Below are 26928 nucleotides of genomic sequence, written 5' to 3' on the forward strand. Positions count from 1 at the left end.
GTGCATAAGCTCCTCTTCCCTCACATCCAACCCATTAATTACATTTTAATGAACTTCATTAGTATAAGACCCATGAAAACACCACTTTATTCTAAATTCTCTTTCTCTTCCCCCCACATCTAAATACAAATTTGAAACTTTAAAGCTCAATTCTGGTTTAATTTCCCTTGTCTCACCAAAATTATCTCAGAGATTGCTTCTTTTAAAAAATAGCTTTTTATTTTTTCCAAATACATGCATAGTTTTCAACATTCACCTTTGCAAACCTTATGTTCCCATTTTTTTCTCCCTCCCTCCTTTTCATTTCCTTCCCTTACGCAGCAAGCAATCCAACATACATTAAACATGTGCAAGTCAGACACTACTAACTTCTAAATGGGAAAACTATGTGGAGCAGGGGATAAATGTCCTTCACAAGTGTATATGGTCTTAAATGGTGGTACTAAGAACTGTTATATGGGGTTTTTTTTCTGTCTTACTCAACAGCCAGCACTCTAAGGGGATGGGCAGGAGGTTGGGGGTGATGATAGTATCATAATCTGAGCTACGTGAATTTGCTTTAAAATTTTTGATGTGTATATTTCAATATAATTAGTCTCCTACCAACAGAATGGATAATCCTACACATAGAGGCATCTAGGTATTCCAATAGATAGAATGGTGACATGGAGTCAGGAAGGCTCATTCATATATGGCCTCAGATACTTACTAGCTGTGTTATATTGGACAAGCCACTTAACCTCAGTTTCTTCATCTGTAAAATGGGGATACCCTAAGCACCTATCCTAGAGAATACTTATAAAGTGCTTAGTATAATGTAGCATATAATAAATCTACATAAATGTTATTCAATCTTTTCAGTTGTGTCCAACTCTTCATGACTCCATTTGGGGTTTTCTTGGCAAAAAAACTGGAATTGTTTGTGATTTAAATATTACCTATTATATTATAATCCTTTCTGACAGTCATAAAAATTAGTACAGAATTGGAAAGCATAGGTTCCTTTAGGCAAGGGACCCATTTCAACTTTAAAGAATTCCAGTGCATCTAATATAACAATCAAAATAGCTTACCTAAGCATTGCATTTTAAGGTTACAAATAGCCTTCCTCAAAACAACTCTTTGCCGCAGAGAAGTAATGTAAGTATTATTTAACAGGCGCAGAAGTCACTTTGGATGATGATTTTATAGTGAGGTATTGTTTTGGGCCTAACTTTAGTTTTCAGAAAAAAATATTGAATTGCAGAATATTCATGGAAACTCATATGAGGTAAAAAATGTTAAACTGACAAGGTCAGGAGTCCAAAGAATATTTCTGTTTCATATATTCATATTTTTCATGTATGCATGTGATCTTTTGCTCTTGCATGTAATTTAAAGAAAATAATGTACCAGGTTACAAAGAATACCAGGCTTAGATTCGGATTGATGTCACTTAGTTTAAGTTACATTAAATCAGGGAACTTTCCTCTAACATCTTCAAGTTTGCCTCTGGGTCACAGTGGGACTGCAGAGTATAACTGTGGTTCTGAAATCAGGAAGACCTGAGTTCAGATTCAGCCACAGACACAGTCATTAGCTGCGTGAGCTGGAAGATGTTATTTATCCTCTATTTGCCTCACTGTCCACATCTGTAAAATGGGGATAATAATAGCACTCACATCTCAGGCTTGTTGATTAATTAAAGTGAAGACAAGGGTTTTATGTAAATGAATAAATAAATTAAAAACTAACCAGAGTTGTTCAAAACTTAGCTGAGGGATTAGCTATCTAAAAAGTTGTTTAACCTTCAAATGACATGGTATACATTTATTGTGGAATACAAAGAGAAGCTCAACATCAGCTCAGCATCTTTCAAGACTTGTTCACCCTTTAAATATATTTATTCTTTGCATTTCAAGCCAATATCTGTAGCAGGAAGAAGGAAGAAGGTTGATTGTAAAGCAGGATTCCAGATCTAGAGCTGGTAAAGAACTCAGGGTTCATTGAATCCATCCTATTCATTTTGTTGTTCACTTACTTTAGTCATATTTGACTCCTCGTGATCTCAAGTGGGGTTTTCTTGGAAAAGATACTGGAGTAGTTTCCAATTTCCTTCTGTAGCTCATTTTAGAGATGAGAAACAGGCAAACAGGACACTGACTTGCCCAGAGTCACATAGCTAGTAAGTGCCTAAGGACACATTTGAATTAAAATTTCCTTACTCCAAGTACAGTACTCTATCAATTATATCATCTAGTTGTACTCATTTATTTTACAGATAAGGAAATTAAAGACTGGGCTGTTTTAAGTGATATATTCAACCCCACCCAGGCAGTAACTGTTAAAAGAAAAGCTTGAAACTAGTTATATGATAACAAAATTTGGGCTCTTTCTATTGTCCCACACTGATTCTCCAAATGAAAATGATCAGGGAATTTATTTAATAAGTAGGATTGATTTATATTAATTTATAATTATATTCATTTTTATTGTATATTAGTTTATATCATTATATCATGTTATTATATTAATATTAATTCAATATTATATGTTTTATTAAGTTAATTTAGGATTTATTTGTATTAAGTAGCATTCTGAAAGGAAACAAACACACCTAAGAACAAATTGGGATTATGTCTAAGCACTGGACACATGTGATTTCTTCCGAGTAGATTTTCCTTCCATTGACTCAGATGAAAAGACCTTGCTCATGGACTGTTTCTTGAATTGCTTTGACTAAAAAATCAGTATATCATGTCACAGTCAACCAGCTAGTGAGGAGCCTCTTGGTAATTATTGAGACTGGTCCTTGGACACCTACTCTGTTTGGGGTCCCCTAATTGAAGCCTTTTCAGATTGGGAGGATCAGCCAGAACTGGCTTGTAGCTGTCTGGGCTTTCAAGAACCATAGTCCTTTTCATGGCACTATGGGTTAGTTTTGTCTTTTTGGTGTAAGATATTAGGGTGAAAATACTGTGCTTCTGCTAGTTTAAAGAGTCATAAATATATAATAATAAATTTGAGGATATTAAAAATATATTAGTGATATCTTGCCTTTGCGTTCTTCATAAGAAGAGCTTTTAATAGGTCTCCAAGTGTAGAACTGGGACCTCTATGTCTTTAATTTGACACTGCCCCCTTAATGAAAGAATTAAAAACCCACTGACAATAATCCTAATAGTAATAATAGAGTTGTTTCCAAGACTGGATGATACTACACATTCTATTAATTCTAATGTTGGTTTTAATAAGAGTTTTTATAGATCTAAAGGGATTATTATTATTGTAAAGTTAGAAAGATGGAACCACAAAAACATTTTTATAAGATTCTTTAAGGCTTATGTAAGTTAGTAATCATGATAATTGTAATCCATTGAACAAATATAGAAGGAACAAGTTAAGCAGAGATAGTCAAAGACAGAAACAGAGAGAAAAGACAGAGAAGAGAAAGCAAGAGCAAAAGAGCAAGAGAGAGACAGACAGAGACAGAGATAGAGACAGAGAGAGAGACAGAGAGATAGAGAGAGAGAGAGAGAGCACAAGAGCGAGTGAGCAAGAGAGAGAGTCAGAGACAAAGACAGAGACAGAGAGAAAAGACAGAGAAGAGAAAGCAAGAGCAAAAGAGCAAGAGAGAGAGAGAGAGAGAGAGACAGGAGAGACAGAGATAGAGAGAGACAGAGAGACAGAGACAGAGAGAGAGAGAGACAGACAGACAGAGACAGAGATAGAGAGAGAGCACAAGATTGAGTGAGCAAAAGAGAGTCAGAGACAAAGACAGAGACAAAGAGACACAGAAACAGGGAGACACAGAAAGACAGAGACAGAGACAGACAGAATTGGTGAATGGGGGAAAAAAAGTAGGGAAAAGATTTTAAATAACTGTGTTTGGGGGCAACTAGATGGATAGAGCACCAGCCCTGAATTCAGGAGGATCCGAGTTCAAATCTGGTCTCAGACACTTAACACTTCCTAGCTGTGTGACCCTGGGCAAGTCACTTAACCGCAGCCTCAGGGGAAAAAAGTAAATAACTGTGTTTGATGTATTTTAAATATGTACTCCCATGTCCTATAAAGGCAGCAAGGTTGTATAGTAGATAAAGCACTAGGCTTGGAATAAGAAATGCTCATTTCTATGAGTTCAAATCTAGCTTCAGACACCAGCTGTGTGATCCTTGGAAGGCCACTTAACCCTGTTTACCTCAGTTTCCTCATCTGTAAAATGACTTGGAGAAGGAAATGGCACACTACTATAATATTTTTGCCAAGAAAACCTCAGAGTCACAAATAACACGATTCAACAGTAATGTTTTTCAATTATTTCTAGGATTGTTCTCTAACACTTTGTGAATTGTATGACAATATAAATTGGATAATAATAATTTATATAGCACTTATTATGTATTATGCTAAGTGCTTTACAATTATCTAATTTGATCCTCATGACAACTTGGGAAGTAGGTGCTATTATTATTCTCACTTCATAATTATCCACATTTTTAGGCAAACAGGTCAAGTGATTTATGCAATGTCACATAAGCCAATTAGTTTCTCAGGTTAGATTCTACTCAGGTCTTACTGGCCTCAGTCTCTATCCATTGCCCCACTTAACTGTCTAGAAGAGGTGAGAACTGGATAAAAGAGAGACGGTAGGGAACATACATTTACTAAGTGTCTAGTATGTGAGAGACACTGAGCTAAATGTTTTACAAATTTTATCTCATTTGATAAATGCTAGCTTTGGAAACAGAGTAATAGAACCTTGGATACAGCCTATGATATTTTTTAGTTGTTTGACCACAGGTAAATAACAATATTTCTGGGTCTCTGTTTTTTCATCTTTAAAATGGAGATATTATCACAAGGATATTGTGGACTTTAGATGAAAGAATGTTTGAATATTAATTATTCAATACTTTTTGATAATTTACAAACTTTAAAGCATCATATAGTAATTATGATCATCTTGACAAAGCCTCAACCTCTCCTAGCTTCATGTTTTTCATCTAACAAATAAAGGGTAAGATCAAAACCAACATTTTCCAGCTAATTTGCTCATAAAACATTTTTTTTGGCTTGAAATATGTTGCTTCTTCTTTTTCTTCTCTTCTTCTTCCTCATTCTTCTAGATCATTAATACCTTTTTTGTAGTCATGCTTTAACATATTTCCATGGTGGCCATGTGAAAAGAGACACAGATAAAAAATTTCTTGCTATTATATCAAGAAAAATAAAGAACATAGAAAATTTTGCTTCAATCTGTATCCAGACACCATTAGTTTTTTGTGTGGGGATGGATAGCATTTTTTTTTAATCAAAAATTCTTCTGAGTTGTATTGCTAAGAATAACTAAATCATTTATAGTTGATTATCCCACAACTTTGTTGTTTCTTTGTACACAGTACATTTCACTTTGCTTCAGCTCATGTAAGTTTTTCCAGGTTTTTTTCTGAGAGCATCCTGCTTATCATTTCCTTAAGACAATAGTATTCTATCACAATCACATAGCACAATTGTTCAGCCATCTCTCCAAAAATAGCTGCCATAAATATTTTTGTGTATATAAGTATATAAGTACTTTCCCTTTTTCTTTTTTAAAATAATCTCTTTTGGGAAAAAGACCTAATAGTGATGTAACTAAGTCAAGGGGTATACATGTTTGTTTTTTGTTTTTTGTTGAGGCAATTGGGGTTAAGAGACTTACACAGAGTCACACAGCTAGGAAGTGTTAAGTGTCTGAGGCCAGATTCGAACTCAGATCCTCCTGACTTCAGAGCTGGTGTTTCAACCACTGTACCAACTAGGTGCCCCAATATAGCTCTTTGGGCATAGTTACAAATTGCTGTAAAGAAGAGTTGAATCAGTTCACAACTTCACCAACCGTGCATTAATGCCTTATTTTTCCCATATCCCCTCCAAAAGGTGTTTGTTTTGGAAAAAGCTTGGGATATTGGATTATATCCAGAATAAAAAGGCCAGATGATATTGCTTATCAAATGAAAAAAAACTGTCCATTTTATACTAAAAATGAGCAATTTATTATTTTACATATGAATACACATATATTTTTAAATTCGCAATGTAGAGATTGGGACTAGATCTGTGATTATACTGATATAGAAAGTTCTTGAATAAAGAAAATCCTGCCATCAATGCAGGTCAGCACCTTCCCTGAAATGTATAACCATAGATAACTGTTAAGTGATTTGCACAGGGCCACACAGTCCATATATGTCAAAGATGGGTCTTGAATATAAATCTTCCTAGGTCTGTTGCTGGCTCTCTATCCATTATCCTATGTTGCTTCTTGTTTGACATTTTCTTTTCTTTTCTTTTCTTTTTAAAGGTTTCCATTTATTTTATTAAAAAAATTTAATAATAGTTTTTTATTTTCAAAATACACACAAAGATAGTTTTTAACATTCACTCTTATAAAAACTTTAGTGTTTCAAATTTTTCTCCCTCCCTCTCCACTTCTGACATTTTCAAGGGGAAGAAAATTACTGGCATGGACACTTTTAGACAGAACTACCATTCAGATTATATTGGACATTGGGATGCCAAGGATGTTTTGGGAAATGTTGGATGATTGATTAGATGACCTCTTAGGACCGTTTCAACTCTAATACTCTTGAAATTTGTGTTTCCGTGCATAGACCAACAAATAAACAGATTCCTGGTATGGTGCTAAAATTCTCCCTGCAAACCCAGCAGTAGCAGAAGCAAGGCAGCTGTGGGAGAGCAAGCAGCGGAGGCCAGCCATTTCTGCCTAGTGCAATGAGCTCAGGTGTGGATCCTGAAATTCGAGTTAAATGACTTTAGTTTTGCAGTGGCAGAGGGGAGGTCTAGTTGGACCTAGCCCCAAATGAATATTTCCAGTGGATGGAGTTGGGGAGAGGAAGAGTGCCGAGGAGGAATGGATGCCAAGAAGATGTTGCTGGCGATGGAGCAGCTGGCATCCACCGTTGACTCAGATTGGCTGGCCCAGGAGGATCCTAATTACCATACAACTGCTGCCTGGGTAATCACTGCGACAGGAGCAGTGTGGGCCGGAAGGCATGGGATGGAGCTGGATGCTGTTTTAGAGGCTGTTAGAATCACTGCACTTTGCCCCAGCCCATCAAATGCAGGAGGACATGCCAGCTGCCAGCAAGGAAGAAACTGGCTGCAAGTGAAATAACTCAGTCTTTCTTGTTCCTGGCCAGAGGGACGGTGGAAAGTCAGATGGCCTCTAGGAAGCAATGCTCAGTGCTGCCTTCCTAACAAGGAGAATGGGGCATCCAGCTATAGGGTCAAAGATCATGGATCTAGAGCTGAAAGAGATCTTAGGGGACCATCTAATTCAATCCTCTGGTTTTATAAATGAGGAAGCTAAGGCACAGGAAAGGTTTAATGATTCCCCGTCATGACACAGGTAGGAACGATCAGGTTTCATCATGAGGATAATTGTAGGATGATGGGTGAGGAATAGACTACTCATTTATTTGCTTTATGTAAGGATGAGCAGGAAGGGCATGAAGTTTGGAGTGAGATGAATGCTATCCAAGGATATGTCTTTGATGGGGAAAAATGATTAAGCCTCTGAAGGAGGATGCACAAATGTAAGAAAAGCAAAATCATGAAAAGGAATCCTTAGGGGAATTGGCCAAGGAGATCAATGCAGATTACTTATAGAATAATAAAGCCAGACACCTTGGTCCCCCAGCCCATATATCCTTGTGGGAGGCAGCCAATAACTTTCTTTGGCAAATACCCAGGTTTGGAGGGGAGAATAATCCTCAAGAGGATGACAAGATTCAAACCCTTGGGGCAGGGACCTGGCACCCAACTTTACAAAGGAGGATAACAATTGCCTAGGGGTTCCAGTTTGTTTGCAAAACAACCCAGGAATGAATCGTGTGTGGCTAGAATAAGAGATGAAATGGCATGGGGGAAGGGAAGAATGGGAGAGGGAAGAAATAGCTTACTTATCTTTCCCAATAGATGGACTAAGGAAAATAATGAGATTGGTATCTCCTGGGAGTTCCTGATGAGGCACAGGTTGGGGTTGGAGCTGTTCTGTCCTCTGGAAGTCCTTTGGAGGGGCTTTTGGCATCTGCCACCTAGGAAAGTTTAGAAGGAGAAAAAAAAGTAATGTATTTGCTGGCTGGTGCTATTCCCCTTGGGGTTCTAACAGTGGGAGACAGGTGGCTCGTTACAACACAAATCCAACTCTTGGAAAGTCATCTTGTTGTGGTGATGTTTAGGGCAGTCTCAATGGGGCCTAAACCTTGCAGAGTCCCAGATTTAATAGCACTGGTTCCACTTTACTCATTGCAAGCTTCTGGCTTCAAAGTATTACAAGATTATAACTTTTCCTATTATTCTATACTTTTGGAGTTCCAAAAGTATATAAAGCCAACCGCTTTCTCAAAACCTTTTGGGACTTGGAGCTTTCTCTCCTCTTCTGGCCCATTTGAGTTATTTCTACAGTGACAATATGGGGGAGTAAGGGAGCAGAATTATAGTTTTGGAAATGAAAAGGATCTTAGAGATCATTTCATTTTGCAGATGAGGAAACTGGGGTCCAGAGAATTTGTTACCTGCCCAACATCACCTGACTCGTGTGGCAATGCTTGGACATGAACCTGGTTTTTATAACTTCAAATCTAATGCCCTTCCCACTATTCCAGGTTGCCTTGGGTCATTGCATAATAACATAGTTTTTTTTCTTTTGTTCCACTTAGATGAATCCAGATTCGACAATCAAGAGCTATTTGAGTAGAGAGTAGTAGAAAACTAATCATGAAGTTAGGTGAGTGGGTTTTCCCTTTCTAAGCAAGTTAATCATGCAGTCATGTCTCAGTACATTTTGATAGTTTGATGGTTGCTTATACTTACCTAAGGTCAAATTACTCAATTGAATCTTACAATAGCTATATGAGGTAGGTAGTTGGGTATTATTTAATTAAGAAAAAACTGGTATTCAGAAAGATGAACTAATGTACATGAAGTCACACACATAGTAAGTGTGTAGCTGACACTTTATGAGGAACTTAAAGATTTGCAAAATTCCTTTGATGATCTCATTTGAATCTTCCAATAATCATGTGAGATAGATATCATAGACATTATCCCTATTTTATGGAAGAAAAACTGAGGCTCAGAGAAATAAAGTGATTGGCCCATAATCTCATACAACTAATAAGTGTCAGAGGTGAAATTCGAATTCAGATATTCTGATTCCAAGTTCTGTAGGCTTTCTGTCACACCAGAGATTTCAGTAACATCATCTCCAGTGAAAATGAATCATTACCCCTGGGAAGTCTTCATGCTGGGAGATTTAAAAGGACTGGTAGAAGTATCATAGAAATAGCTTTTTCTAGATCAGAAAAATAAAGCATTAACTAAAGTCAATACAACCCCTGTTCCAAAGGAAGAGAGAAGGAAGATGGATGAAGTTATCTATAGCCTTTGAGAGCGTGGATGATGCTATCAGTGTAATGCAAAGACAGATGTTTGATGTAGCAAATCCTTTTAGGCTGATTGATCGATCCCTTGTCTAAACACATGCTGAGCCCAGGAAAGGCAAAGTTGATTCAAAGTGGTTTGGTTAAAGACTTTTACCAAAGTTAAACATGTTTCTTTCTATAACCCCAGCTCTATACATGTGTCACTTGAATATTTGAAATGATCAATGCTTTGGTATCCTGCCAGCAATACCAAAGTGAATGGGGAGGGGGGAAGAGCAATGAAAAAAGTTTATCAGCTTGCAAAAGAGGATTTAATTGCCTGAACTGAACTACTTTTTGAAAAATCTTCTGAGGATTGGCATTTGTCATATGCAAACTACATAATTATGCCCTAAATTCATTAGTGAGCACTAGAGTGTAATGGTATAGGACATAGCTATCCATTAATCTTTTAGATAAAGTTGAAGTTTGAAACTGGTTCCATTCCCATAACTTTTTCTTAGTTTTTATTTCTACTAATAATTAAAAAACATTTAAGTATTTTACTGATATCATCATTTGATTTCCCAATATATTCCTCATTTTATTCCCTAATAATTGAAGTCCCAAAGTGATGGTAAGGGCTCAGGTTCAATCTGCATGGACTTGGAGCCAGGTGAGCACACAGAATTCAGCTGCCACCTTCTACAATTAAATACACACAAATACATGCACATGTATGTTATATAATTGATTTTTATTTTATTTCATTTTTCTTAATTATAAGTAAGCAAATTTTTAACATTCAATTTTTAAAAATTTTGTGTTCCAAATTCTGTATCTTCCTCCCTCCTCTTCCCATTCCTTAAGAAGGCATGCAATTTGACATAGATTGCACTTATTCAGTGCATCTAGGTGATACAGCATAAAGAACCAGAGTCAGGAAGACTCATCTTCCTAAGTTCAAATCTGACTTCAGACACTCACTAGCTGTGTGATCTTGGGAAAATCATAATCCTCTTTCCCTCAGTTTTCTCAAATGAACTCAAGGAGGAAATGGCAAATCACCCCAGTTATCTTTATTGAGAAAGCCCTCAATGGGGTCACAAAGAATCAAACATAAAAAGAAAGACTGAATACATGTGTAATCATGCAAAACATTTTCATGTTACAAAAATCTTCTCAAAGACTTTGAAGCAAAGATATGAGATCTTGATTTGCAATTATGGTTTTTGCTCATGAGGTCAGAGAGTACAATTTTTAAAGGTTCCTTTTCTTTCCAGTTTTGCCCATGTTAGATGATCTCATTTAATTGGGACAATCATGAACACACATACAAATACATACAATCTATCTATATTTAATAGTGAATAATTACAAATTTGGGCTTTCAGGAGTAGATCATTGTTGGACAAGGACGAGTATAATAGAGTAGAAAGGTCACCAGGGAACCTAGATTTCCTTGCTGTTTGGTTTCTTAAAAGGTGTATGACCTTGAGCAAAATGTTTAAAGTATCTAGGTCTCATTTGTAAGACAACTTTATTAATTCCTTATTTGTTAAGTATGTTGTTAGATAATATTTTGTGATTCCTTATAGTTTCAAGATTTGTGATGCAAAGAGGGAAAAGTACCCACTTTTAAGCATGGCCTAGATTATTGTAAAGTATCATATTTCCAAATAAATCTATCAATCACTCAGTTGAAGAATTACTTATTAAGTCCATTAAGTTCTAGGCACAAAGGATACAGAGAAACGATATAGCTTATGCTTTTGAAAAGAGGCTTTTTTTCTAGGTGGAATTCCAAATGAGATGGTACTCGAACAGATAGATTCTGGTAGACCAGGCCAAAATGGTAGCTGTTATTTTATGATTAAAAACTAAATAAGGCTTCCAGATTGGTAAAACTATCCATTATGGGAACCTCTAGTTGTTATGTTTTGGCCCTTCTCCATTATTAGGACAACTAAGGGCAACTAAATGCAGAAAGATTTTCCTTTCTATGGCTATGGAATTCTAGGACATGGGAGACAATGATTCTTGCTAGGATTGGAAAGTCTACTAGGACTCTACCATGCAGGAGTAATATTGACAGATACAATAAAGCAAGAAGGTTAATGGTCAAGACCAGAGAAATCAGCAAAAGCAAGGAGCAGATAGGGTTTGTGGATCTAAGCAGGCATAGAATTATGTCCAGAAAATTTAGTGAAGGTAGGGAGGAATAACAGGTAACATTGACTTAGGATTTCAGGAAGGTAGGATCAGGAATCCAGACTTATGAGATTAGGAAATTGCAGAGGATTGGGACAATTTAGGGTCAGAAACTCAGACCAAAATACCTCATCAAAAAAATCTGATCATGGTGTCTGGGCAATAGCCAGAAGGCATTAGCAACAAGAATGAAGCTTGTTATTGAAAATTTTAATTTTATTTAAAATAGTATTTTATTTTTTTCCCTGCTGTTACATATGAAGAACACTTTTAGCATTCAATTTTATACGATTTTGAGTTCCATTTTTTTCTCCCTTTCTCTCCTCCCCTCCTCTGAAGATGGTAAGCAAGGCAATTTGATATAGTTTTTATATGGGCCCTCATGTAAAATGTATTTCCTTATTTATCATAGTTATGAATGAAGAAGCAAATCAAAAGAAAAAAATGAAAAAGAAGTTAAGTGAAAAATATGCATTGATCTGCTTTCAGAGTCCATAAGTTTTTTAAATCTAATTATGTATGAGTTTGTCATTTTTCAAGTTATAGAGTTGATTGTAGTGATCTATAAAGTCTCTTCTCAATCAGCCATTTAAATAGTATTTTTAAAGTGCCTACTACATAAATTGCACTGTCTTGAGGTTCTAGGAATAAAAACAAAAAAAAAAAACAAGCTACTTCCAAACCTCAGCAAGCATATTGTCTAATTCTTGGTGGAGGATAAGGAGGTAAAACACACACACACACACACACACACACACACACACACACAAAATGCCTATAAAACAAATTAAAATATAAGGGTAAAGGAGAGGTTCAGAGACATTTGAGGAGTTGAGAGGGGAATCAGTGAGTAATTCAATTAACGCATATTTATTAATTGTGCTAGGATCTATCTGTGGGTACAAATGCAGTGAATGAAACAATCCATCTCACTTAAAGAGCTTACATTCTATTGGTGGAAGAATGATGATGAGCACATATTTGAATTTGAGCTGCTTATTCCCATTAGGTTAAAATAAAATTATACAATTATAACTTCAAATAATACACAGTTGAATTCACAGCCCCTTCATGAGTATTCATTACTCATATTAAGTGGGACCTGGTTGTATTAGTATATGTATATACAAAATAAATATATACCTACAAATATATAATGTAAGCATAATTATATGAAGAAAATACAACTAAATTCAAAGTGCTTAACTACAATATAGTGGTGCATATATGTATGTGGGTGTGTGTCTGTATACCAACATTTGAAGAAGTAAAAAAACAAAAAAATTTCAGGTTGATTAGAATGTGGTGAAAGGAAGAGAACAAAGAAAAAGAATCACTCTCTGAGACAGAGGCAAGCATGAAGTACATTCAAAGCATGGGGGATTTTCCAAGTTTCTGGTGGATAATGGATGTGTCGTGGACACAACTTGAGTTAAGTCTTGAAGTAAGGGACAAATGTCAACAAGATGAAATGAGAATATGAGGAGTCCATTTCAAGCATATGAGAAAACATTAGCAAAGGCATAGAGCCAGAAGAGGGCAGGATGAGAACAGGGATAATAACTTCAATTTTGGTTTTAATGTAGAGTATGTAAATCAGGAGTAATATGAGACAAATCTCCAAAGGAAGATCAGAACCAAATTGTGACAGTCTTTGAATTCCAGGATAAGAAGTTTATGTACTTTCTTTCATAAGTAATATGAAGTCACGAAAAGTTTCTGTAGTTGATGTGATCTGAGAAAGATTATTTTGGTTAGTTCATCTTTTATCTGAATAAGAATTTTCTCTGGGACATCACTAACATGTGGTCATCCAGTTTCTGCTTAAACACCTGAGGGGCTACACCTGATTGATGATCTCCTGTTCACTTTTAACTTTATAACTCCAGTAAAGGCCAACCCTCTACCTCCAAAGGCATGCCATTCTATTATTAGCTGTGATTCAAAAAAGTTGAATCTGACCTCTGTGAGAATTCTGAACTTCCTTTATTTTTTTTTCAAAATAAATTTATTATTAATTAATTTATTTTAAATATTCATCTAAAAAAGTTCTGAATTCTCTCCTTCCCTCCTTCCCCTCCCCATCTATTAAGAAGGCAAAGAATATATTATTTATACATGCGAAATCATGCAAAATCATATTTTCATACTGTAATGTTGAAAGAAAAAAGCAAAGAAAAATAAAGTGAAAAAAAACTGCTTCAATTTGTACTAAGAATTTGTCAGTTCTCTTTCTGGAGATGATTAACACTTTTTAATCATATGACCTAGTTCTTTTAATCTAGGGGCAATCAGAACAAGTTAATTCATTTCCACATGAAAATGCTTCAAATACTTGATCAAAAGTAATATTTCACTCTCCTCCCTGGTATGCCCATTACTTTGCTTGAGCCTCGTTTGACATTTATATACTCCTATTTACCATTGTGATTGACTTATGGATGATCTGTATCTGGATGTACAGGTTTTCTGTATCTTTTCTAAATTATGGTACCTGAACAGAACACATTACACCAGGTATGTGATATGACCAAGACAGAATACAGCATTCTTGCTACCCCTCATTTTTGTCACTTTGTCTTTCTTAATTCCTCTCAACCATGCATTAGCTTCAAAACTTTGCCATCCATAGCAGTTTTGACAATTACTAAACTTAGAATTCATGAAGACACTCAGATCATTTTCTTTTTACACTGATTTTTGTCTAGTCTAGCTTTTATAATCTTGCCCATAGGAAATAGCACTTTTTTGGTTTTTTTATTTTTGTCTTTGTTTTTGTTTTTTTGCATTTCCAGTGCCTACCATAGTGCCTGGTATAATGAGTGATTAGCAAATGTGTATTGATTGGTTGATTATCTAAGCTAGAGATAAAAATATTAAATAGTCCTGTAGCATTCCACTGGATACTTCCCATTCAGTTGACAGTTAAGAATTACTCTTTGAATCTAATCATTCAACTATTTGTGAATCCATTCAGTTTGCAATTTTTTTGATCCAGCACCCTTCTTTCCATATTTTTTACAATTATAATGTGTGATACTTTATACAATAAATAACTAAAATCTAAGTAGATTATATCTATGGCATTCTTCTGATCAATCAAGTAAGTAACCTTGTTCAATAAGGAAATAAGTTTAGTTTGTTCTTAATGAAGCCCAACTGGCTCTCCATTTCCTTGTCTAGTTCCCTAATCAATTCATTAAGAATATATCCTAGAATTTTCCCCAAATAGATGTCAAGCTCACTGATCTATTGACTGCATACTTAATTCTTTTCTCTTTTTGGATATTTAGTCTTATACTTTCTACAATCTTTCAGATATCCCTGACAGTGGTGCACAAGCAACAGTTTAAAGATATTGTTTACTTGGGTCAGGTGATTTGAATTCAAGGGTGGCTAAATATTTTCTATTTCCTCACTTATCTTGAATGTCAGATTCTTAGTGCCCATTTTTGTTCTGTCCATTCCATTTCAAAACGGGAATTAGAAAACATAAGGAAAATAATAGGGGAACAGCTCTACTTTCTCTGTGTTGTTAGTTTTCATTGTCCCATGTACCTTGAAAAAGTGGTTTTATTTTCTTTTTGATCCTCCTAATTTTCTTAATACAGTTAAAATAACAACTTAAGATCCATTTTTTTCTTGTCTTTAGTTCTTTTGGTCAATATAGCTCATTCTGAGCTTCAGTCTACTTCAAATTATTCCTACAGCAACTCTTTTTGATTATCAGTTAACTAACATTTACTAAGGGTCTGCTATGTGTCATATATTGTGTTGCCTACACTTCCTTCCATCTTCTATAAATACCCATTTTTGAGTTGTAGATTCCATCTTTCCTTCTTTATGTTATTTAATTATTTTTCAATCAACAAGCATTTACTTTCTCTCTCTTCCACATTTTCTCTCTCAGCCCAAACTGAATAATATTAAAGAAAGTTAAAATCCTCATAACAAACACACAGTCAAATAAAATAAAAATCCTTCCTTGGCCATATTAAAAAATGTATGTTGCATTTTGCATTTTGAATATGTTACCTCTCCATCAGCATTTGGGTAGCATACTTTACTTATGATTATTTTGGAATCATGATTCGTTCTAAGGCCTTTCAAAATTAAGTTCAATTTTTTTTCTTTATAATGTAGTTGTTGCTATTTTATAAATTGCTTTCCTGCTTCATTCATTTCATTTCATTCTATAGCTACATTGTTTCATGAAGATTTTTGTTTTTTTTCTGAAACTGTCCATTTTGTCATTTCTTATGATGCAATAATATTATGTGTATACACCCACTTAATTTTTTTGCTATTATGGAAAGATTTATTATCTATATCTACATAGCTACTATATATATATTATACATATGTATCCTTTCTCTTTTTCTTTGACTTCTGTGGAATGTGTGCCTAATTTTATTGTAGCTTCATCAAAGGGTATACACAATTTAAATACATACATGTATATATATATAATATACATCTTTTGAATATATTCGTTGATAAGCTATTTGTGCATTCACATTGGTTTCTTCAGACAGTTCCTATTTTTCTTTTTTATCAGAATAGTTTTGGTGCCTTCACAATTTGAATCTTGAGAATTTTGTTGAGACTGACTTCCCTTGCAGTATCTTTTTGTGCTTTGAAAACTTTTCTCCCTGAATCGAAGGTGTATGTTAAACCATGTCCAGTTTTGTCTTGTTTTCTATAACAATTTCTAAGAGGGAGTGATCATATCCTCATAATTTTCCTGTCATTTCCACACAATCAATTCCTTCTTCGATAGAATCAAATCCAGAATAATATTTTCCCTTGTTGGTTTTTCTAAATTTTGATGGATGAAATTGTCATTGGGAAAGTCAAAGAGTTATTAGTTGCTCTGCTTTTGTGAAGGAGAATACTCCACTGGGTTTCCAGATAATTTACAACCCCCCATTTTGATTATATATTATATCTGTGCTAAGTTTTGAGTTATTTTTCATACTCCTTATCTATTTCCTCTTTTTAATCAGGTGATCTATAGTAAACTCTGATAACAAAATTCCTCCTGTTTGTCCCTCCATTGAATTTTATCCAAATGCCCTTCAGTATGCTTTTCCTTTCTAGTTCCCAAATTTACATAATTATATCTTATTAATATGAGTCCTTTCCCATCTCTATCCCTTCTTATTCTACAGTTTATTACTGGTAAAGTAAAAACCATCCAGAGTCATATTCCAGTTATGGGTTTCATTCTATCAAACGGGATACTGGTAATGCCTTTGAGATCAAATTAGCCTGCTTACAAAGAGCTTTTAGTTTGTCTTTGTTATTGCCTAACCTGTAGATATTTGAGGCACCAGTTTTATTACAGTAGTCTCTTTTTTAGATTTTGTCTTCTCTGTGTCCCAGCTACTATTTTTCTTCTTTCATTGTTGTTTGTTTCCCATGTTATCTACCTGTCGAAATACATAACCAGTCCCCCCCTCCCCATCAGTGTCTAGTTTTAATCCCTTTTGATTAGCTTCAAGATGCCAGGCAATATATGATTATTTTTAGAAGTTTGATTGTTATCTTTTGTTTTTACATTACAAACATTCATAACTTATTCCTACTCCATGGTAAGTCTGTTATAAAAAATAAAATAGCTATGCAAAACTAACAATACACATGGACCTCATCTGAGGGCATATTGAACATTCCAAATATATAGCACTTCTTCCCTACTTTTCCGTTTTTTTTTAATAACAGAAATATATTTGTCTTCCTCCTAGCTTTCCTACCCTATTGAAAAATAGAAAAGAAAAACACATTTTCTCCCATAAATTTGCATAGTTAAGTAAAACAAATTCCTTTTTTTGTTGTATGTAAGTATATATGTGTATATATGTCTGTGTGTATGTATATATGAATATACATACACATGTGCACACACACGTATATATATCTCATTCTACACTCTCAATCTACCATCATTCTGCTTTTATTATGTGTATTCTATCCTTGCAAAGTGGCTATTATGCCTCTATTTTAAACCATGGTTCAGAAATACAATTCCCATTTACAGATACCTTTGTCTTAGGTAGCTGTTCTTTTCCCAGATCACTTTTATTCTTCTGTAATTCTTTGCCTTCAGTGGACACCAATGATGAAAATAACACTGTTGCCCCTATGGTCTCCAGTTTCATACCCAAGATTTTGTAATATTTGGCAATATTATCTTGATTCCTTCTGGCAGTAACAGTTGTGACCCCATGAATTATCCAAATTTAGTAGTAGTCATTTGTTTTAACAAGTCTTGGGAGGTTCTTTGTTATGTCTTGGACACATGCCCTGGCAAAACAAGACTTCTCTATTATTGTTATCAGGTCAACAAATTTTCCTTTTATTTTTTCTTAACATGCTTTTCCCCCCATTGAAATCCTATTATTATAATTTTTTTCTAAATAGAGAAGTAGTTCATTGTCCATTGTCCTTGGACATAATTTGGAGTTCTTCAAAGAATTACTTGAACCTTTCCACCATGCCACTTGAAATACAAATATTGAACACTCAAGACAAGTTGCAATACACATCTTTTTTGGATTTTTATCCTGATAGATCTCCTATTTGTTTTTCAGACAATAAGTGTATATTAACTCTTCCTAAGTACCTGTTAAGACGTTTACAACTTTAACAAGTTGGTATTACGTTCATTTTCCTTTCTGAGATTGGCTATGTGACCTTTCGGGTCACAGTCAATCATTATCATTATCCTACCCACCCTAAAGAATAGGTCTACCTATATTTTGGTCCTGTTTTGCCCCTAACTGAGATTATATCACATCTATTTTGCTTATCCTTATCATTCATCTCCATCTTCAGTTAATCTGGGTTTTAAAACTCCTTACATAATTATGAACATCAGTGCTATTCTTTTTAATTATTCTCAGCAATAACCTGAGTTTACTCTAGAACTGTACAAGTGTCTTTAGGGTGGTGCACTTTTTCTTCATTGTCGGAATAATCTTGGCTTCCCTCCTTACAATTTCATCTAAAAGCTCCCTATCATTTTGGAGATAACATTGTTTCCCATTCACCTTATTTATTAGGTATAATTTCAGAATTTGTATGAAGACAATTGAAGATAAGGGTTTTATTTCTGTTTCTTTTCTTAGATATTGCTTTCTTGTGAGTTGGTAATTATTTTTATTTTAAATTTTTTTAAATTATTTTTTCATCTTGTTTGATCTTTGCAAAAATATTCCTGCAATAAGGTTGGGCAGGACAGGAAATAAGGCTAGCAAAAAACAACTTAACCTGATGTTTTTCGGGTGTACTACCAATTTCTTGCTAAGCAAGAAAACCTGATTGTTTACGTGTTTTGCCTTTGGTAACTTTTGGATAGAGCTGCAAAATTCTACTCCTAACCCATTTTGTTGACCCTGTACTTATAAGACACAGTTAGTCAAAAGGGGATTCTTGGAGTATGCTTGAGTATGTTTGAGTATGCTTTACTTAATACTACATGTAATTGAGATGGAGAGATGTGTATTGTTCTGACTGTTGTGAATGAAGCAGGAGAAAAATCACATTTAAGTTGCAAGTCCTCTCCCCCCCCCTCCCTTTATTCTTATGATCTGTGTTTGTTCTAAGGCCATATCATACCTTAGAAATAAAAAGATCCTTTAATTTAACTTAATTCAGGACACATTATATAATTGAGAAAACTGAGATCAGGTGTGTAAATCACATGGCTAGTTAGTGGAAGAACACGGGTCTTTTAAATTCCAGTTGAGGGCTCTTTGTTTTATAGCATGCTGAACTTTCTATTGTGATCAATATCAAACTTATTTTATCCTGTTTGTAAAGGGTTCACTTTACCATGATGCAATTCAAAGATGAAAAGGTCTTTATAATCAACTTTATTCTTTTGCCAGACTTGGAATGCTGCCAATACATTTGGTCATTTTTATGTCCATACTTTGTAAATAAATCCTGTTTGGCATTTTGTATTCTGGTTCATGGTCTTTTTTCTTATATGTTATAGAAGAGTTTGAAATACAAGTTAATTGGAAAATGTTCTATATATTTTAGAATTTCCTGAGCAATGTCTCCTTTTCCTTTGCCCTTCTTTCCTTTGCTTTGACCCTTGGAATCAATCAACCAATAAACATTAATCATCTGCTTATAAGTGCTAAGCACTATGCTGGACACTGGGGAGACAAAAGAGACAAAAGATAAGCCCTGCCCTCAAGGAGCTTACAATCTAATAGGGAAGACCACATGCAAACAAATATATACAAAGCAAGCTATATATAGTATAAATTGTAAATAAATCACAGAGGTCAGACACTGCAATTAAGAGGAATTAGAGGAGGCTTCCTGTAGAAGGTGGGGTTTTAGTTAGGACTGGAGGGAAGCCAGGAAGGTCAGAGGAGGGAGAGCTTTCCAGTTATGAAGATTGCCAGAAAGACTATTTGGAGCTGGGAGATGGAGCATTTTGTTTGTGGTACGGCCAGGAGGTTGGAATCACTGGATCAAAAATTACATGTTGGGAAGTAAGGTATAAAAAGGCTGGAAAGGCAGGAGAGGGCGAGGTTAGTAAAGCTTATCATTCATACAAAGTTCAGAGGTAAATATGTTTATTTTGGCTGGTGATGCTGTGGAATAAAGCAATATTTTTTGACATTAGAAACACTTCACTTCTACTGTGTTCTTTACTGCTCTCACCAACATCTCCAAAACATGAAGATAAAATCCCATTGGTTGCATTTTCATTTTCTTTGCATGTTTTTTTTCTCTTATGTTAGGTATTCTAGCCAAAGATTTTTGCTCCAGGCTATCAAACTCTGGCCATTTCCCCCACAGTACTTCTTCTCCTTTCTTGGATAGTTCTCTGATTTATAATCTTGCTGTCATTTATAATCTCTACTTATTGACTTCAATATGCACATTGATGTCCTTTCAGACATTCTGGCATCTTAATTAATCATTTCCCATGACCTATGCCTTCATTCCACACATTAGGATGTTCACATATTTGATCTGACAATCACTCCTAAGTGTTCGCTATCCATGATCCAGAACTCTGATGTTCTGTTCTCATTACCATCTTCTCTTCTATCTCTCCCTGTCCCTCAATTCTTCTAAATCTACTTTTCATCCTACCTCTTACTTCCAGTCACTGCAGCCCACCCTGTTGTTTCAGGTCATAGTTTTATTTTCTCTCTTCTGTGGTCTTGGATCTTAGTTAACGAGTTTTACTATTGATTCCACTTTTTTGAATTACTTCTTGGTCCTATTGACTCTCAGGTTGCTCCACACCCCAGCTGTAGATTGCATCATCATCTACCTTCTTGATTATTATTAGACAAGATCTGTCACACAACAGTGGTAAACAGGTTTAATGTAAATTTTTGTACCTTATTTATATGATGTTGTGGTTCAGTAATTTCATTTGTGCCCAACTCTTCATTTGGGGTTTTCTTGACAGAGATACTGGGATGATTTGCCATATTCTTCTTCAGCTCATTTACAGATAAGAAAATGGAGGCAAACAGGGTTGTGTTTGGGTCAGTCACACAATAAGTAAGAGTCTGAGGCTATATTTGAACTCAGATCTTTCTGACTCTAGGTCAGTCACTATAGCTACTGCACCATCTTGCTGCAATCCCTTTATTATTCCCTTGGTTTATCTCTATCATATTCTTAAAAATATTGTTTCAAATTTCCTTTTCTCTTTATCATTCTTCCACCACTCTCTCAACAGAAGTCCTTTCCGCTTACAAAAATAAGGTGATCCTGTATGAACTTATTCCCTGTTCTCTACTTCAAAACCCCTTGATATCATTTGCTCTGGTGTCTGACCAATAAGTCCACTTGTCCCCTCGACTTCATCCCTTCCAGTATCCTGGGATAATTGCCTGGGAAGTTGCCCCTACTAACATCCTCCCCTTTATCATTTTCAGTCACTCCTTACCTATTGGCTCCTCTGCTGACAGTAAATATTACTAGGATTCTTAGCTTTAAAAAAATCTTTGACTTTTTCACCCCTACATGATATCATTCCATATCTCTTGTATGTTTAATAGTCTAACTTGTAGATGAAAAAACAACCTAGACTCCTCTCCTCCATTTCCTCACCTCCCACTCACTTTCCAACCTTTTGCAATCTGGCTTGCAATTTTACCATTTGACTGAAATTGCTCTTTCCAAGGTTACTGATGATCTTTTCATTGCTCTCGTATGGTTTTTTCTTACTCCGGATGCTTCATAGGCTGTCTAGCTTTTGCCTCTGCTAACCACCCCTTCTTCCTATGTACTCCTTCCTTCTGGGCTTTTCAGATTCTGCTCTCTCCTAGTTCTCACCCTATCTTTCCCTTTTAGTTACCTTTGCTGCATTACTCTCCTATCCTTATCTATTGTTTAACTGTGGGTTTTGCTCAAGGATCTTTCTGGGGCTCCTTTCTCTTTCTCAAGGATCTTTCTTGGGATTTTTTTGTTGTTGTTGTTCTTGATGATTTCATTAGCCCCTATGGTCTCAGCTATTATCTTTATATAGGTGCCCCTAAGTTCTTTATATCTATTTTCTCTCCTGAATGACAACCCTACATCAATCAACAATTGCCTTTTTTATATTTCCACCTGGATATGTAGGCATTTCAAACTCAATGTCTCCTAAATAAAATCTTTTATCTATCAGTTTCTCTAAGTCAGCATTTTCTCCAAATTTTATATTTCTGTTGAGACCACCATCATATTTCTATCACTTAGAGGGAGAAACTCCAGAGATTTTAGTGGCTTCCAAGTTGACAGGGGATTTGAGACTAGGTACTGCCCAGTATCCCCTCGACTCTAATCACTAATGATGTACTCTGGGAAGAAACTTTGATACCAAGCTCCAAGAATTTAACCCTTCTCATCATTTCATAAACTGGCTGTATAATTTGTGTGGGGATTATGACCTGAATCTTCTTAGGGACCTCTGGTTTCTGACACAGCAGCAGCTTTTGAATCAGTCAGTGTTTTTCCCCCTGCTGCTTAATCTCTGAGGCAGCCAATTTATAGTCAGGAGGAGTTTTTGCTTTATCTGGACGACCCAGCCACATTTCGACTTTATTCCTTTGTATTGGGGAGCAGCTCAACCTCTCGGCCTGTGTATGTGTGTGAGTGAGTGGATGCACGTGTGTCACTATATATTTGTGAGTGTGTGTGTGTATATGTGTGTGTGTGTGTATGTGTGTGTTTGTGTGTGTGCACTATTGTTCCTGAGTTTGTATATTGCTGAACACACCAGGAAACAGTGCTGAATAAGTGTGGGAGGGTGAGAGCCTTTATTGTGTAACAAGCTGATGGCACCAAGGAGGCTGCATTTGTTGTGAGTTAAAACGTTTCTACAAAGATTTTCTTAGGAATGTCTAAGATTTTAATAGGGTAATTAATCTTTCTAAGTATTAGTGCCAGATTATGGGATCAGCTATTACCCCTGGCTACGGAGTAGTCTTTTATGTGTTGCTATGAACAGGCCTAAATGATGAGAATACTCAGGTTGCCAAACAAAGATATGGCTGCAGCTAGCTTGTTGAGGTTTTCAGTGCATTTTCTGGTGCAGTTAAAATAGCCCTTGTTTCCCTGGGAGTATCAGTGCTCTTTAAATAACCATTGAATTGCAAGAAAAGGAAAGGAAATACCACTCTGTACTTTTTCCTAATGATACTCAGATTGGTTTGAGACTTTTAATGGAAATATGGACATGCAGGAAGAAGGGCAAAGGTTTTCAACCCAATCCAAAAAAAACTTCTCCGTATTTTTCTCCTGGAATCCATGTTTTGTTAATGTTGCCAAATCACCCTGAATGCCAACAATGTAAGGAAGAATACTGTTGCTAATTAGACTAAGACACAGTCTTTGGATGAGACTAGACATTATTTAATGTGGCCTGTGATCAAATATATTGTTTTAAAAAAATTGGATGACTTGTTTCTGTGGAAGTTAAGCAAAAACTAAAAAGCCAGAAAAATTTACAAGATGTAGGAGTGTTGTAGAAGCTTTATTTGATACTGCTGTTATTCAGCCAGTGACCTCTGGTTTGAGCATAATCACACTATGCTTTGTTTTTGGTCTGAATTTCTGGACTAGGTCATTCAGTTGTCTTGACTTATAGATTGGTTATACTTATCTCTGAATTTCCCTAATAGTTGTTATTTGTGTTGGGCTGGAGATAGAGTGCTAATCCTGGAGGATCAGGAAGATCTGAGTTCAGATATGACCTCAGGCTCTTGACAGCTTTGTGATCCTGGGCAAACCCAGTTTGCCTCTATTTCCTCATCTGTAAAATAAGCTGGAGAAGGAAAGAACAAACCACTCCAGCATCTTTGTCAAAAAAAAAAACAAAAAAAAAAAACAAAAAAACAAACCCCAAAAAAACAAAACAAAACAAAAAACCCAATAAAAACAAAACCCAAATGGGGACACAAAAAGTTAGACATGATTGAAAGTATTGAACAACAACATGTGTATGAAAGAGTTTCATTATGACCTCTTTATTCTAATAGAATAGTTCTTCCCCCATCAGTTTCCCCTCTCCCCACTTTTCATTATAAAACCTTTCATGGCTGGGCTACCACACCCTTGGTCTTGACTGAGAGATTGCTGGCTATGTATCACAGGAAGGGTCCCCTGTTCTCCCTTGAATTGCATATGTACTTTTGGCTCAAAATTATGGTCATGTTTCAGACCCTTTGGCAGAGCTGGTGGGTGGGTTGTCATTTGTTCAGCTTTTATATAGGAGCCATTTGAAAATGAGGCAAAGAGCAAAGGGAGCCAATGGTCCCCTTGTGTAGGGTGGAGCAGTATGGTTGGGCAGGGAGATTTATTTAATAATCAGAGTTCACATTGATGTAACACTATAAAATGTTCAAGATGTTTTCTTCCACAGCCCCTGCATGCAGGGGATGCTTCCAGTATTATTATTGTCGGAGACTTGGAAGGGAGGCTCCAGGAAGGTGACTTGTCCGTGGTTAAACAGCCAAAGTTAGGCCTTGACCTCAGGTCTTCTGATTTCAAAAATAGGAACTCCTTTTTGGGGGACAGAGGACGAGGAAGAGAGAGGAAAAATGCGATCCATCCGTGAGTATCCTAAGAATGTATAGCTCTCAAAAGCTGAAGGATGAACTAAAGCAGCAGAAAAAGCAGAGAAGGAGAAGGTGCTTTGCTGTGATCCTATTACCTGAATTCAAACCCTACTTCTTCTTCTTGTTAGCTGTGTCATCGTGGGAGAGATTCTGCACGTAAAGAACTTTGCAAACTTTAAGTCAAGATCTAAATTTCAGATTTTTTGCTATAGCCATTATTATTTCCCTTAGGAAGTACTTAGGACATGCAGTATAGTGTAATACATAGAATCTAGCACTGAGGTCAAGAAGACTTGGATTCAAGTTATACCTATAAATATACTGATTATGGGAATCTGGGCAAGTTACTTAGCCTTCTCATCTTCCCAGGCCTCTCTCTCTATCTGTTTCTTTCTCTTTCTCTCTTTGTTCCCTTTTCTTTTTTTAATACATATTTTTTTCTCTGTTAAAATTACATATAACATTTAACATATATTGCATTACTTGCCATCTAAGGGAGGGAATAGGGAAAGGGTGGGCTATTTGGAACACAAGGTTTTGCAAGGAACCTTGTTGAAACATTATCCATGCATACGTTTTGAACATATAAAAGCTTTAATTAAAAAAAGAATAAAATAATAGCATGGAGAAAAAAATTTAAAAATTACACATAAAAATTTCTAACATTCATTTAAAAAAACAACTTTGTGTTTCACATTTTGTCTCTCCCTTCAATACCTCCTCCACCCCTTAAGAATTGCTTGTATTCTAGATTGTAGATGAGTTATCCTTAAGGCCCCAGATTTATTGATAAATACAGATTGTCATTTGCATTTATGACAATCTACATTTATGCAAATCAGAAAAAATTATACAAAATAGAAAGGAAGAGGAGAAAAATAAAAAGGATGAGGAGAACAAAATTAAGTAGGAGGAAGGAGGAGAAAAAAGGGGATAACTTTTCCATATTAGCCATGATATAAAGGAAAACATACACACAACAATGAAAAATAAAAATAAAAAAAGTTCAAAAAAGTGTGCTTCAATTTTCACTCAGAGTTCATTAGTTCTCTCTTTTTCAGTTCTCTTTCTGAAGATGGATTTTTCATCATGGGTCATTTGAAATTGTCTTGGATCATTGTCTTACAGTAGCCAATTCTTTCACAGATGATCATCCTTACAACATTGCTATTACTATATATAAAGTTCTGGTTCCTCTCATTTCACTTTGCAGGACTTCATATAAGTTTTTTCCAGATTTTTCTGAAACCATCTTGCTTGTCATTTGTGAACATTAGCTTATGAAATAAGACATAAACAAGTGATATCAAGAAATTCAACTTCTTCCATTTATAGAAGATCAAAATTAGGACAAATTGGCAGCAGTTAAAAAGAGGGAAGATTTTGGCTCATAATAAGGAAAAATTTCCTAATGATTAGAACTGCCCCAAAGTGGAATGGATGACTTTGAGTGGTTAATTTTTTTTCTCTAAATGCCTCCAAAAGGAGCAAGACTTTAAGGGGGGTGAGAGGGAGGCAGCTCTTCATGCTTTCCATAAGTGTTGAACTAAATGACATTTGAGGTCAATTCCAAAGTTTTTAATTCCATAATTCTAAAAAATAAAATGTATAGAAGAGTGCCTTGTAACTATAGTTACATACTATATATGTAACATATATAACCATGTATATACACATATATAGTATGTATGTACCATACATATGTATATTATTATTAATAATAATTCTCATCTTTTTTGACAGAGATCAAGTAGAAATGACAGACAAGTCTTTTAGTCTCTTTCCTGATATTATATTTAATGTTATGTTTAATGTGTGGATAATTGCATATGTTGCTAAAATAAGTGCTTTTTTGTAATCAAATGCAAATATTGGGATGTATGCTCCTTTTTTGCAGACTCACTGAAAACAGCTTCAGGACAATTCTAGGAGCAGATGGTATATCAAGGAAATAAATACTTCATTCTGCTCCCATGTGGTTTTGATTTCTTCCTCTATATTTCTATATTTTGAAAGCATATTTTCTAGTATCTTGGAGATTATGAATATTTTAGATGGCAGAATCTTTTAACATGTTGTACATTGCATGTATTGGTTAATTATGTTTATTTTTTCCTCCTTTTTTGTCTCTAAAACTGCTTTTGTTATTTGGGATAAGTTTCTGAGAAGGAGGAAAGGAAAGGATATTAGTGGGAGTTATGATAATTTAAAAAGCAAAA

At 35.3% G+C, this 26928-nt stretch overlaps 1 long non-coding RNA gene across 1 annotated transcript in view; it reads left to right on the forward strand.

Annotated features, from left to right (window-relative positions):
* The window catches only part of LOC141553413 (uncharacterized), a 106892-nt gene that overhangs the window by 52000 nt on the left and 27964 nt on the right, over positions 1-26928 (forward strand). The window contains exon 2 of the long non-coding RNA XR_012485452.1: positions 8706-8773. This is a non-coding gene — a long non-coding RNA (uncharacterized LOC141553413). The remainder of the gene's footprint in view (positions 1-8705; positions 8774-26928) is intronic.

The sequence above is a fragment of the Sminthopsis crassicaudata genome, chromosome 1 (assembly GCF_048593235.1).
Source record: "Sminthopsis crassicaudata isolate SCR6 chromosome 1, ASM4859323v1, whole genome shotgun sequence".
Lineage (NCBI taxonomy): Eukaryota > Metazoa > Chordata > Mammalia > Dasyuromorphia > Dasyuridae > Sminthopsis > Sminthopsis crassicaudata.